We start from the raw sequence: 14,489 nt of genomic DNA on the forward strand, positions 1-14,489 counted from the left end.
TTATGTGTTGCATGTTGTAAAGACCAGGGGGTATATTTACTAAAGTGCAAGTTTTTAGAAGTGGAGATGTTGCCCATAGCCACCAATCAGATTCTAGCTATTATCTTCTACAATGTACTAGATAAATGTTAAGCAGAATCTGATTGGTTGCTATGGGCAACATCTCCACTTCTAAAAACCCGTACTTTAGTAAATATAACCACTGGATTGGACAATAATGCATTAGCAAATGTGAGGATGCAAGTAATTAAAGATGCAATCTTATCAAGAGTATGACAAACAGCAAGGGTATATAAATAGCCTGACAAGTGTGATCTGTCTATTAGGCTATAGTTGTGGAACTATTGTCAACTATAAATCTGAGTACTACGTAAAGAGGTGATTAAATAGAATATTATAGATACAGGAAATTTTACTGTACACGTGATCTACAAGAGGTTGGGACAGCTAACACATGTTCACCGGATTCATCCAGAAAATACAGGTGCTGATTCAGCAAGGATCGCAGTTGCTAATACGCACGCAATTGGCCGATTGTTGCGTTCTGCATATGTATCGCAGTGCGCTTGCACGAAATAGCCACTGCGATCAGGACTGCGATTGCAGAGGCTACGCAAACCCATCGCATGGTGATTGACAGAAAGCACCGTTTGTGGGTGGTGACGGGGGGGTTGGCTGAACGCAGGCACGCCGTTTCAGGGGGGTGCATAAATTATCCACTGCAATACCCTATGCAGTCTGAGGTCTGATAGCAGGCGTGGCTGTTAGCAATGTCTGAGTAAGGTCTGGGCTTGTGCAACTGTGCGTATGGGTCCGACGTAACTCGATTGTACCGATGGTTTCGCTATTCTGCTAAGTATTACAGATGTGCGTATGGTAAAGTGGGCGTCCTGATGGAAATTGCATGCAATCGCAGTTGATTAGCTTGCTAACGTAGTATTGCAATCCGTAGTGAATCAGGCCCTCAGTTAACTGCAACAAACCTATATTTTAAGTTTAAATTACCTGTGCAAATTGCAAATTTCATATTACAAGAAAGGTCCATAAATGGTGTAATAACTGTAAACCTAGATGTTAGGGAGAAATAACATAGGTATACAAAGTCGTAACACGTCTGTGTCATTGTAGAAAGCCCGAGGCCCAGAAGGAAGTTTCTACAGGTAACACATTTTCACCTGAAGCCTTGAAGAAAGGCAACTAATTACAGAGAACCTATAATTAAAATTCCTGTTAATTAGTTTTTCCATTTTGTGAATGGAAAGAATTCAAGGAAAAGGGGAGTGGAGGCTGTGGTGAGGGGAGTGGAGGCTGTGGTGAGGGGAGTGGAGGCTGTGGTAAGGGGAGTGGAGGCAGTGGTAAGGGGAGTGGAGGCAGTGGTAAGGGGAGTGGAGGCTGGGCATGCCTGCTTTTTCACTTCCCAAAGTGGAGTGGAAAAAGTGCTCCTGAACATTAAACACTTCATTAGCAATACATAAGTTAGTATGACTATAAGCTTGCTCTAACAGTGATGAACATAAATTCTCAGTAGATATATACCTAGCAGGTGTAACAGGGTTACATATAACGCTTATTTGCTTCTTTTTTTACGGTAATATTTGCCAGTTCTGATACTGAATTAATTAAACCAGTGATCAGGGCCTCCTTGTCCTCCTAAACTAAAAATGCTACAAAAAATTGTGAACCGTTTCAAATGCCAACAAAACTGGCACATATTTATGAGGTTATACTTTGAAACCTGTGACATTTTGAGGGGGTATTCAGTTCTCTGCGATATGCGCCTATGAAATCCGGCTGTGCACATTTTCGCTTATTAGGATAAATAATCTTTGATAACTTTCCTGTGTACTTTACGTGATGCGAGGAAATATGGAGTGCCTTCGCGACCATCCTGGAAGCACATCACAGAGAACTGAATCGCCCCCTAGGTATGAGGAATGAGCTGATTAAGAAACTAAGGCCCTCATTCAGAGTCGATCGCTAGATACAAGCGGTCGCTCTGAATGAGGGCGGCCGCTTGTGGTGTGAAGTGCGGCCTCCTGGTCGCTAGTTAAGCTGTGGGTTACCACCCACAGGTCTAGCGAGCGTCCAGGTTGATGGTCGCGATGGTCACGACAATCGCGACCATCGGGGCTTGTTACGAGACCCTAAGCTTGGATCTCGGCAAGCGCAAGCGCCAGGGAGCTTCCTGCTCTGATCAAGCAGGAAGCTCCCCACTGACATCATTGCTGATGTCAGTGGGGCCACCCGAAACGGCAAGCATTTAGTCGGGAACGCCTCCGTTTGGCCGGCCACCCACCCTGCCCGCCTCCCAAACGGGGCGAGCTGTCAATCACTATCGCCAGCTCGCCCCCTTTGGTGCGAGACCCGTAGCGACGGAGCGCCTGTCGCTAACCGGGTCTGGCGCATGCGCACATCGGAGCCGTCTCCAACGTGCGCATGCCCAGTGGGCAAACATCAACCCGGTTGTGAGCGCTCAGCGCTTGCGACCGGCTCCGAATAAGGCCCTAAATGTGGTCAGTCAAAGTTATGTAGGGCATAAATGAGAATAAAACCCCTTTTACACTAAATTCCCGGGTCTGACCCGGGATTTGGAACACAGGCCCTGATTCAGAGCCAGACGCTCTGACAGAGCGCTTGCTCTGAATCAGGGCCGGTGTTTTTTTTTTTTTAAGAACGGCCTCCTGGCCGCTCGCATAGCTGTGGGTGACCACCCACAGCTATAGCGAGCGGCCATGATGATGGTCGCGATGGTCAAGACCATTGCGACCATCGGGCTTGCGAAGAGACCCTTGTGGTAGGGTCTCGTGGCCGCAAGCCCCAGAGAGCTTCTAGCTCAAACAGAGCCGAAAAGCTCTCCCACTGACATCACTTGTGATCACTTGTGATGTCAGTGATCACTTGTGATGTCAGTGGGGCCGCCCCCCGGCCCGCCCACCAAAGGGGGCGTGCTGTCACTCAACATCGACAGCACGCCCACTTTGGTACGAGACCCGGAGCGACGGATTGCCTGTCGCTATCCGGGTCTCGCGCATGCGCACGGCGGAGCCGGCTCCGTCGTGCGCATGCGCTCTGGGCCACCATCGACCCGGTTGCGAGCGCTCAGCGCTTGCGACCGGGTCTGATTCAGGCTCACAGTTCCAACCTGGGACAGACTATGTTGACATTGCATCTCCGACCCGGGTTATTCCTAGGCCGGGCCGTCCACACTGCAAATGGGTGCAGTGTTAAGTTTTCTCCGGCGCTTGGAGATGACATCATCTCCAAGTGACGGTGAGCCTTCTGTTCCCATGCAGTAAACAGGACCGGGGTCGGATGACCCAGGTCACCCGTTTACACTGCCCCATAACACGGGTCCTTCCCAAGGGTTGGGTACGGTATGCCGGCACTCAGGATCCTGGCACTGAGAATCCCGACTGAGTTAAAATATCAACACTTGCCGATAGGTACCCTAACCCTACCGCTAAACCTAACCCTCCTCCCCCACAGCCTACCCCTAACCCTCTCCACCCTGCAGCCTAACCTAAACCCTCCCCCTAACCCCAATACTTACCATTGGGATGCTGGCGTCGGGATTTTGACTGGTGTCAGTATTCTGGCGCTGGCATTCTGAGCGCCAGCATGCCGACCGCCAGGATTATAACTACATCCCCTTCCCAGGTCCAACCCTACTCGCTACCCAGGTTGGATTGCCGGGTCACTGTACCCGGGTTATTTTTCGGGACCCATCTACACTGATCCGTGACCTGGGTTGACACAGCAATAACCTGGGCTATTTGGCCATTGTAAAAGGGGTATGAGGGTTAATGCTAAGGCAGGTGGACAACATATGTCAAATAAAGCATAAAGCATGTTCAGATTGGTTCTGTATAGGTTTGCGTATTCATTCATGCCCAGAGAATAGGACAATCAATTAAGATGCTTTTAAATCTGTTTTTCCCTCAGTGGAATTTGCACACAGCACAATTTTCAAGAGCAGTCAATATTTGCCTAAAGTTCTTCAGGGTGGACAAAACAAAACATATATTACAATAGTGTTCTTTAAAACATAAAAGTGTCTAACATCACATACATGCAAAGTTTTGTCTGTTTACTATACATTTTGGTCAAAGGAATTCGGCGTGTTTTTTGCCTACTGTAAGTCCTCAGACTGTAGTACACAACACATAGGGTACTTAAGTCTAAATGTAATAGTAAAGAATAAAATATACATAACTATAAGCAATGTAAAAAAAAGAAATCCATAAAGAGTGGCTAAGGGCCTGATTCTCTACTGATCGCAACTGCGATTACGCACACAATCGGCCGGTTGTTGCATTCTGCGCATGCATTGCAGTTCGCGAAGACTCCACTGCGATCAGGACTACGCAGTGACTACGCAAAACCATCACAGCGTGATTGACAGGAAGCACTGTTTGGGGGTGGTGACGGGAGGTGTTTGGCGAAACGCAGGCGTGCCGGTGCATTTGAATGCCGTTTCAGGGGCGTGCATAAATTACCAATTGCGATGCCATGCGCAGTTTGGGCTTTCACTGCGTGCGATGAGGTTAGCAATTTCTGAGTAAGGTCAGAACGTGATTCTGCGATGGTACTTGAAGTTACCGATGTATTACGGATGTGTGTAAGGTAAAGTGGGCGTACTTATGTTATGTTGCGATTGCAATCATAAGCATATATTCGCAGTGAGACTGCGTGCCGAAACAGGCAATAAGTGTTAATTTACTTTAGTACTTTCAATATATTTATAAATATTAGCGGGTAAATTAGTAAATATTTACCATCCCATAGGGGTAGATGTGAAGAAAAAAAAAGGAAGACAAACCCTGATGAAAAAAATACACAGCAGCATGCATATGAAATCTATGACTAGCAGCAATGCCTTGCCAAACAGGAATGATTCAGAATATATATACTACATGATGTGGCTTCTCATTATTGATGAAAGCCAGTTAGTGGAGTTTTTATAGACCAGCATCGCTGTATGAATCATTGGAACACTGCATTTCCTGCCACAAAGCAGGTGCCCCATGCAAATAGAAAATGCCAACAATCTAATACAAAAGATAACATAATAATCAGGTGATAAATGAAACCTGTTCTGCTTTGACTTTTTTTGGGCTTATCTTTTAAGAAAGCGTTAATATTGCAGAATAAACCATAGAAGTGTGCCAATGTGCCAATGTGCTGAGGACAATGGATTAATAAAAAAATGAATCAGACTGAAAATACATGAATGGATCTAAAGAGAGAAATGGGTGACAATAGTGTAACACATGAGGATTACAGGCCTAGCAGCCATCAGCAGTGAGTTACCTGCGGGTAAGGGTCCTACATGTAGGCCAGTGTGGGGCTGTGGAGGGCTCATTGCTGTCCTAGCTGCAGGCAGGGACCATGCTGGATGATGCCGTCAGTGGGGATCCAGGAAGCAGCTGCAGAGATGGAGGCTGCACATGCAGCAGGATGAGGCTGGCGCTCAATTCCCAGGCACAGTGCTGCTGTCTGTATGTGTGACAGTGATCTCTGTGCCTGACGCCCCCACCCTGGCTGGGCCTCACTGACTGAGCAGGAGGAGGCGGTGATCGCAGTAAGACAGGGGGATGCTGCTGTTATGGGAAGCCTGGGCTATGCAGTATATAGCAATATAGCAGCTGGATCATGTTTCATCTCTTGTGTTAACCACTGCTGTGCCAGACAGACCTGCACTCTATGGATATGGACCTTACTGCTTGGGATGACATCAGGTGCACCAAGGTGGCATCTACACCAAGGCTCAGATGGGCATTATTAAATGATGATACAAAATGTATAGGACAAGGATTTTGCATTGTCTTGAAAAAGTGCATATAAATTTGTTTCCATTTATTAACATTTATTTATATAGCGCTAGCATATTCCGTTGCGCTTTACAAATGGTATCAAGTAATAGAACGAACTAGGTAATAGAAAGAGCTATGAAGGCCTCGCTCACAAGCTATAGATTTTGTACATTATTCCGTCACAACCACTCACTGAAACATGACTGACAGAAATATAATGTTATAGCACCAAACTAAAGCCTAGCACTATAAAAGCATTGCATTAGATTATACTGGAAACACATCACAGTAATGGAATCTGCTAGTTAAATGGTTAAATGCTTTGTTGCGTCTATTAATTTACAGTGTGAACCCATCTAGTGGCCAGTCAGAGGTATTACATTATTGTTATGGAGCTGCCTTGGGCAAGAGACCCACCAGCATGGGAAAACAATGCCAGACAAACAAAGATGGGAGAGCGAGGCATGACAAGCATGGAGATGGGAAAACCAGGCAAGGCATATAAGGGACACACAAAACAAAGAGACGGAGAGGCAGACGTCACATGGGCATACAAAGTAGGAGATGGCAGAAGTCATTTGGGAATAAATAGGGAAGACAAAATAGCAATTGAGAGTAACATAGTACAGTAAGAAACAGAATAAAAACTCAAATAAATCAACACAAATATATAAACGATACACAGTGGTGAACTGAAAGCTGTTATGCTGTATCGTTTATACTGTATGATATCATGTGTACTGTATTTACTATGTACAAGACAATAGTGTATTGATTATGACTGTAATGTTGTAAAATATATTTATATATTAACAACAATGTAGCACTCGTAAGAGAAAAATATGTATAATCTTTTCATGGCAGAAATAATAATCAATACGCCACTTTTATAATGAAATACATTTTATATAATATTTAAAAAGATTTGCAACAACAAATTCACATATAATATCTTTAAAAAAAAGTGAATACTGCTTGATTACATGATCCTATTATTACTTCATTGCATATAAAAAATCCTCCTATCACTTCAATGCATATCAAAATAGCCAATATAAATCTAACTATAATCGAGTGCCACTATACCTTTAGCAAAGTCTCCATGTTAATTCAGGGAGGGTATAGAAGGTTGAAAAATCCTACTTAGCAAAACGAGTCATAGGTGTATATTTACTAAAGTGCAAGTTTTTAGTAGTGGATATGTTACCCATAGCAACCAATCAGATTCTACTTATCATTTATCTAGCACATTTTAGAAAATAATAGCTAGAATTTGATTGGTTGCTATGGGCAACATCTCCACTTCTAAGAACCGTACTTTAGTTTAAATTACCAGTGGGATTCCGGCTTTTAATATCATTGCTCCTGTGCTGCAAAATTCTGTGGGTATTATTAAGGTTTGTATCTCACCAGAGGTAGCCTTAATAGTAAGCTGAATATGTTACCTCCACAATGCACACACTGAGCCCGCTGTACCACTGAATAGAGATGGCTGCAGCGCTCTCCTTCAATGGCTGCATGAAGATGTACCAGCATGTCAGTCAGCTTCCCCACTCAACTCCAGATGCAATAGATTGTTCGGCAAGCGGCTAAGAAGGATCAATATCCAAATGTTTTCAGGTATCCTCTCTATCCATTGACGCGTTTCGCTTTAATCATGGAAACTTTACCAAAGAGCTCTTTGAGTGATACTAGCGCAGCACCATTGTTAATATATTGGGCCTTTTTTAAGTTTAAGGGACCCATTTATCATTAAATATTTGAGGTAAAATCCCTGAAAGCATAGGGTTTTCCTCATCTATTAAGTATCCCCCGGATGTATCAAGGAGGGACCGCAGCAGGTATCGGAGATACATGCTGCGATCCCTCCAGTCCCGCTGGCAGCCGCTTCCTCCATAGGTTTCTATGGGGGATGCGATGCTGCCAAATGTACCAATATCCGGAATGCGAAGCATTCACGATATTGGCCCCAGCAGCTAACGCCATCTGAAGATAGCTTTAGCCGCTGTAGCCTATGGGTACTTACTGCACATCAGCCGGCAGAGGGACCCTCTTCCGGCAATGGGCGCCGCTCATGCGCAGCAGCCCCGAGTGCACTCCGGCCACATCTCGGAGCCTGTCTCCCTGCATGTTCCGGTTAATACATCCGGCCGTTATGATCGCATTTTACAATGCGATCATGGGCGGTACTGACATGCCCTGATCGCATTGCAAAAGCGATCATTAATAAATGGGCCCCTTAGTGAGCTCACACAGAGGCTCGTTAGGTGGTTACAGCTACAAGTGTAACACACATTGATATTAGCGCCTGTCTTTGTTTTTATATTTATATATACACCCACCCACACACATATCGGTATTGTAATTAGGGCTTTCTACAGGGGCATAACTAGAGGCTTGGAGGCCCCTGGCAAACTCTGAAGGTGGGCCTCCTATATGATGTCTATAAACCCTTAGGTCTACATGTTTCATCATATCCGAACAATTTATATTTTATGCATATTAGAAATATGTAACAACTCCTAAATACAATTTACAGTGAAACTCCAATTCATTGATCAACACATACAATACAATACATGTAAACCGGTTTAGTGCACTTTTCTTTCTCCTCTTGTTCCATTTTCGTTTCTCACTACCACTGGCATATTTTTTGAACGATATTATCACAGCACTTGATAAATGTTTGCGCTTATACTAGGCACCTACGCAAGGAGATGGTAATGTTGAAACTGGGAAGTTATTCGCGAGCATCGACAATAAAGGTCAAGATAGTCAATACTAAGGGTAAATGTGGTCCCCAATCACACACACCTGCAGGTATAATAACCTGCCTCCTGCTAGAAATCACCTGTTTGACTAGAACTTTGCTGCTTGTTCATCATCTCCATCCACAGCAGCGTCCTACATACCCGGGCTTCATCTCCTCCTCACTCAGCCCACCTGGCCAATCACCTCTCTTTATATTCACTGCTCATCCCCGTGAGTTCCCAGTGGCGGCGCCGCGCACTGTTGCATTCCACCCACTCGCTGCAGCAGGTGTGTCGTGGGCATCAGGTGCACACTCCCAGGTGAATTTGGGGACCACCGACTCCAGATCAGTTCTGCACCACTCCAAGCATCCTTAGGACACTCAGAGCAGCTATACAGCCTGCAGGGTGCACGGCGTTGGGCCCTCTTCACCTTGTGGGTCCTTGGACATTTGACAGTCTAGTCAACCTGTAGTTATGCCACTGGTTTTCTACAGTAAAGTCTGGATAAATTGATTATGTGTTTATTTGTATGTTATTTAAGTGGTAAGGATTGGAGTGGGCATGGTCTAATTCACGGGTACTCAACCACAATCCTCAAGTACCACCAAAGCTGGCTACACACCATATGATATATCGTAAAGGGTGTATGCCTTATCCGTCGTTGCCAGCCGTCGTTTAGCGATTCAATATACTACACAGTGTAGTTACTGTATATGCATGCAATGATACATCGCATCGGGCAGTGTGTAAGGAAGGCTCAATGTATCATTATATCACTCGACACATCACATCTTATGATGTGTACCCAGCTTAATAAAGCCGGCCATACACGCTACAATTATCGGGGCGATCCACCTGATATCTGCGGATCGCCCCGATAATTGTAGCGTGTGGGGGGGGTGACCAAGGGTTAAATATTGCTCAGTCGGGCATGCCGGATTGTCCAGCATGCTCATCCGATGCGATATTTATCGGTAAACTGTAGGCCGCATCGGGCAGTGTGTGCCCAGCCGCGGCCGACAGACTGAAATTTCCTGTGTTCCTTCCCATGAAAGGAACAGGGAAATGTCTCCTCCCCCGAGGGCGGAGCGCAGATGTTGGCCAGATACATTGAGAAATCTCACAGTGTATGCAGCGGACATCAGCGGATGGCAGGCTGCCAGATAAAATGGCGGCCAGATACACTATGAGAAATCTCACAGTGTATGCAGCGGACATCTGCGATTGGCAGGCTGCCAGGTAAAATGTCTGACAGACATTTTATCTGGCCGTGTATGCCCAGCTTTAGCAATATATTGTGGATTTCTGTCTGAGGAAGTAGGAGGGATAATTACTGACCCAGCAAAATAGATTGACTCACCTGTGCATGATTAAAGAAATCATTACAAAAATGACATGTTGGTGGAACTTGAGGATTAAGGCCCCCATACATCAGAGATTGATTGCCGCAATCGTGCAATTTGCAATCGATTGAAAAAGGGAAAGATTTTTATACACAAACGATTGTGGCAATTCTGCAATCGAAACAAAAAGGGAAAGATTTTTATACACAATCGATTGCAAATTGCACAATTGCTGCAATCAATCTCTGATGTATGGGGGCCTTTAGGGTTGAAAACCCCTGATCTATAAAATAGTAGAAGTGAAAGTGTGTAATTCAGTCTGCAGCAGCATGTGTTCCTGCAATTCAAGTATATTATTTTTTTGCCATTAGAGCCTTAGGCGTTTTGCTAACACGTATCCATTGCAGACCTTATGGCATTAAGACTAAAGCTGGGTACACACTAAACGATGTGTGTACCCAGCGATGTCAGATGCGACGGACCCGGCAGGGGTGCCAGCATCGGCAAGTGCATATACACTTGCCGATGCCGGCAACGATGAACGACGTTGGGGGGGTAACGGGCGGGGGGGTAACGGTTCCATGCTGCTTTCGGGAGCATGGCATCATTACCAATATCCCCATATTGGACTGCATGTACAGACGACTGGGGATATCGTTAACAAGAGCGGGGGAGCATGCATTGTTCGTCGGTAAGTGCATGCACACTGGACGATTTGAACGATATATATCGTTGAAAGATATCGTTATCGTTCAAATAAATCGTCCATTGTGTATGGGGCTTAAGGTGTAGGAAACATTATTTACCTTGGTCCCAAATCACAGAATGTACTAACATTGCTGTACCAGGCGGGCTCAGCTTCAATCTTCCTTGTCCAGGCACAAATGGAAATCAGAGTCTAATATTGCTTGGTAACTGAGTCATTTGCAGCAACTTTCATGTGTAATGTGCAAGACGTGATTATAATGGCCATTACATGTAAACACACACAATGCATATTTAACAGCGGTTGTCTGAATCGCGACTTTAGAGTAGAGATGAGCGGGTTCGGATTCCAGAGTTCTGAACCCACCCGAATTTAGCATAACCGAGTCGGATCCAAGCAGGCTCGGAGTTTCCCGCCTACTCGGATCTCGAAACCGAGGCAAAACAATAGGGTCTGAAATCTCGCGGTTTGCGAGATTTCGTCTCTATGATCAATGTAGTATATAAGGGACCACGCGACGGACGCCATTTCACTTCAGCTGTGGAGATTGAACAGGGAGGGTGGGTAGTGTAGGGCTGGGAGAGGTGCTGGTGCTATCTGCTGTGTCCTGGGCTGGTGCTGATCCATTCTGGTCTCTGGTTACGGTGCTGTCACTGTGCTGTCTGCTGATCCTCTCTGGTCATGGTGCTATCACTATCACTGTGCTGTCTGCTGATCCATTCGGGTCTCTGGTCACGGTACTGTCACTCTCAGTGGGCTGTCTGCTGATCCATCTGGGCTGTCTGCTGTGTCCTGGGCTTGTGCTGTGTCCATCTCTGGGCCCAAGTTCTGGACTCCATAAAAAAAAAAAGTAAAAAAAAAATAAAATCTCAAAGTGTCTTTTATAGTTTTCTGTGCGTGCGTGTTAGGCTTAACCGCAGTAGCGCACAAGAGCCAGCCAGCAACGCACGTTGCAACCTTGTGCTGCCCGACTACAGTCGTGCTCCAAAAAAAAACAATAAGTGTCTTATATTTTATTTTTCTGTGTGTGCTTGTGGGTGTTAGGCTTAACCGCAGTAGAGCACAAGAGCCAGCCAGCAACGCAAGTTGCAACCTTGTGCTGCCTGACTCCAGTGGTGATCAATTGGTGTTCTGGGCACAAGTTCTTCTGGAGCTGACAAAAAATAAAAATCATCATTTGTCTTTTTTTCTAATATTTTTGTGTGTGCGCATAACTGCACGTGTGTGAATTTTTTAACCACACCTTGGTGTGGTTATTGGTGATTGTGACACTGCTTCAAGACTGCAGAAAATATGGAGGGCTGTCACATGACAGGAGAGCAAGGCCAAGAACCACATGTTGTAGCTGCCGCCAGCAGTGTAAGGCCGTCAACTTCCTCGTCCTCTATGAAGGCCCATGCCCCAGGGCTTCAGTCACGCCATCGATATGGTACAGCAAGTTTTTCTGAAGTTAAGAAAAAAAATTGAAAGGATATTTGCCTTTAGATAAACAAAAAATTGGCAATATGCCATTCACTACACGAAGTAGAAAGGAAAGGATAAGGCCTTGGCCTTTCTTTATGAAGACTGCTGATAGCCCTTCTGCTTGTAGTAGTAGTGGTGGTGGTCCAATAAAAAATTTGAAAGTTGTTAAGACAGCTCCAGGAAAACCAACTGTGTGCCCTGAGAAATCGAAATCACAAATCCCCGAGGAGAGTGCAAGTGTGTCCACGGTTGCCATGTGTGAGCCCGACCTAAATACTAGTGTACTGGAGGATCCTCCAAGTTCCAACATTTGTGTGCCCTCTGTAAATGTGGGGAAGGGCAGTCAACATCTTGCACACGTAGTCATTGAGGATGCTTCTGTGGAATTGCACATGGAGGATATTTTTGGTAGTTGAAGGCGCTAAGGATGATGAGGATGTTGATGATGAAGATGTTGGTGATGAGGATGTTGATGCCGAGGATGTCCTTTGTGTAAGTAAGGCAACAGCTGTTGCCCGTGGTTTTAAAAAGCCAAAGCCCATTGTTGTCATGCCGGGACAAAAGACAAAAAAATCTGCTTCTCACATGTGGAATTATTTCCATCCCGATCCGGACAACAGTTGTCAAGCCATATGTGCACGTTGCCATGCAAGAATGAGTAGAGGGAGGGACCTAAACCACCTAGGAACCTCCTCCTTGTTACATCACTTGGAGCGCATTCATCAAATATCAAAGTGTATGTCGCCAAGTTCCAAAACTCAAAACGTAACAAGTCCAGTTTCACCTACCTGCTCCCTCTCTGTGGGATCCAAACGCCTTCGATCTCCAACACCAACATCATCACCTACATCCTCATTCTTGATCGGAAGTAATTTAAAAAAAAATTCACTATTAAACAGCCCTTTGATAGAGGAAGTATGTATAACAGCTGTCACCCAGTTTCACAGCGGACCACTGACGCCATGATGGCTGTGCTAGTATTAGATGGTGAAATAATAAAGAATGAGGATGATAGTGTAGAGGAAGTGCAAAAGGAGGATGAGGGGGAAATTTGTGTCCTATCTGACGCTAATGTGGATGTTGATGATAAGGATGTGGTTTGCATAAATCAGCCACCAGTGGCAGCAGTTCTTGCTAATGATAAAAAGAAAGCCAGAAAAGCAACGTCTTGGGTGTGGAATTATTTTAATCTAAATTCTGACAACAGTTGTGAAGGCATCTGTTCCTTTTGTAAAGCCAAGGGCCCTCATTCAGAGCCGCTCGTTAGCGGCAGTACGCTCGTTCCGAGCGATGTTTGCACATCTGCGCATGCGTACGGTTTTTAGTACGCATGCGCGAACCAGTCAGTGCGGCCGAAAATCGTTTGTACGCTATATAGCGAGTGCCTGCTATTTTGAGTGACAGAATGAGGCGTATGTGGGTGGTAACAGGGGAAGGTGCTTGAAAATGGGGAGTGGAGATCCGAACGCAGGCGTGCTTAAAGGTCAAAACGGGCGTTTTATGGGTGTGTACATTTAAAACAGCAGCGTCAGTGACCACGTCACTTGGTTATTTTAGAGCCAGAACTGCTCGCAAATTTGTGGTAGCAAACACCAACCACAAGAATAGCGAGCAGTTCATACGCTGGTCGATGTACTCGATTAATCTAATAAATAGCGGACATGACGTATGGTGCGAGCGGCCTGGGGGCGTTTTTAACAAATAAACGAGCGTATGTTTTGCTCGCTCGTTCAGACTTAGAGGTGTGAACAGACTGCAATGTGCGTACGGATCATTTGAATAGCCACCCCTTGTTTTTAAACGAACGACCGCAAATAGCGAACAGCTCTGAATCAGGCCCAAAGTTAGCAGAGGAAGGGACGTTAACCATCTAAGCACCTCCTCCCTGTTACGTCATTTGCAGCAAGTTCATGCAATTTGTTTAACAAAATTATAATTTGTAAATTAATAACAAGCAGTCCAGTATCAGTTACCAGCAGTTTGGACCATAACCTTAATAATTGAAGGTAGTCCTTCCAAAAAATGTTTTGTGGGGCCCAAACAAACCAAGGAGTTCAGCCACGAAAGTGTCAGTCCTAGTGGCTAAAGTGCTTGGTTTGTTAAACTGTGCATGTCCTTTTTAATATCCCACATAAGAGTGGGTGGGAGGGACAATTCCATCTTGCACCTCTTTCCTTTACATTTGGCACAATTTGGGGCACTGCCGACTGACATTATAGTTTATTAAACTGCAATCCTGTCTGCCACTGCTGTGTGGCAATGTTTCATAGATGTCTGATATTTTTTTAAACTGCCGTGCGTTTGTGCCGCTGCTCTTTTGCTTACTGTAGTCAGCCAGCTCGCTGCAGCCTTTGGCCCATATTGGTGAAAAATAGTGAAATCAATATTGTGAGCTGTGAGGTGGTTAAAA

At 45.2% G+C, this 14,489-nt stretch overlaps 1 protein-coding gene across 2 annotated transcripts in view; it reads right to left on the reverse strand.

Annotated features, from left to right (window-relative positions):
• The window catches only part of TLCD4 (TLC domain containing 4), an 89,976-nt gene that overhangs the window by 66,098 nt on the left and 9,389 nt on the right, over positions 1-14,489 (reverse strand). Inside the window, exon 1 of one of the 2 annotated variants that reach the window (XM_088446809.1) lies at positions 5,311-5,603. The exons of the other annotated variant lie outside the window; for it this stretch is intronic. The gene's annotated coding sequence lies outside the window, so the exon portion shown is untranslated. Of the gene's footprint in view, positions 1-5,310; positions 5,604-14,489 lie in introns of those variants that run through there. 2 annotated transcript variants of the gene reach the window in all.

This window comes from Taudactylus pleione, unplaced genomic scaffold (genome assembly GCF_031769625.1).
Source record: "Taudactylus pleione unplaced genomic scaffold, aTauple2 ptg000406l, whole genome shotgun sequence".
Taxonomy (NCBI): Eukaryota; Metazoa; Chordata; class Amphibia; order Anura; family Myobatrachidae; genus Taudactylus; species Taudactylus pleione.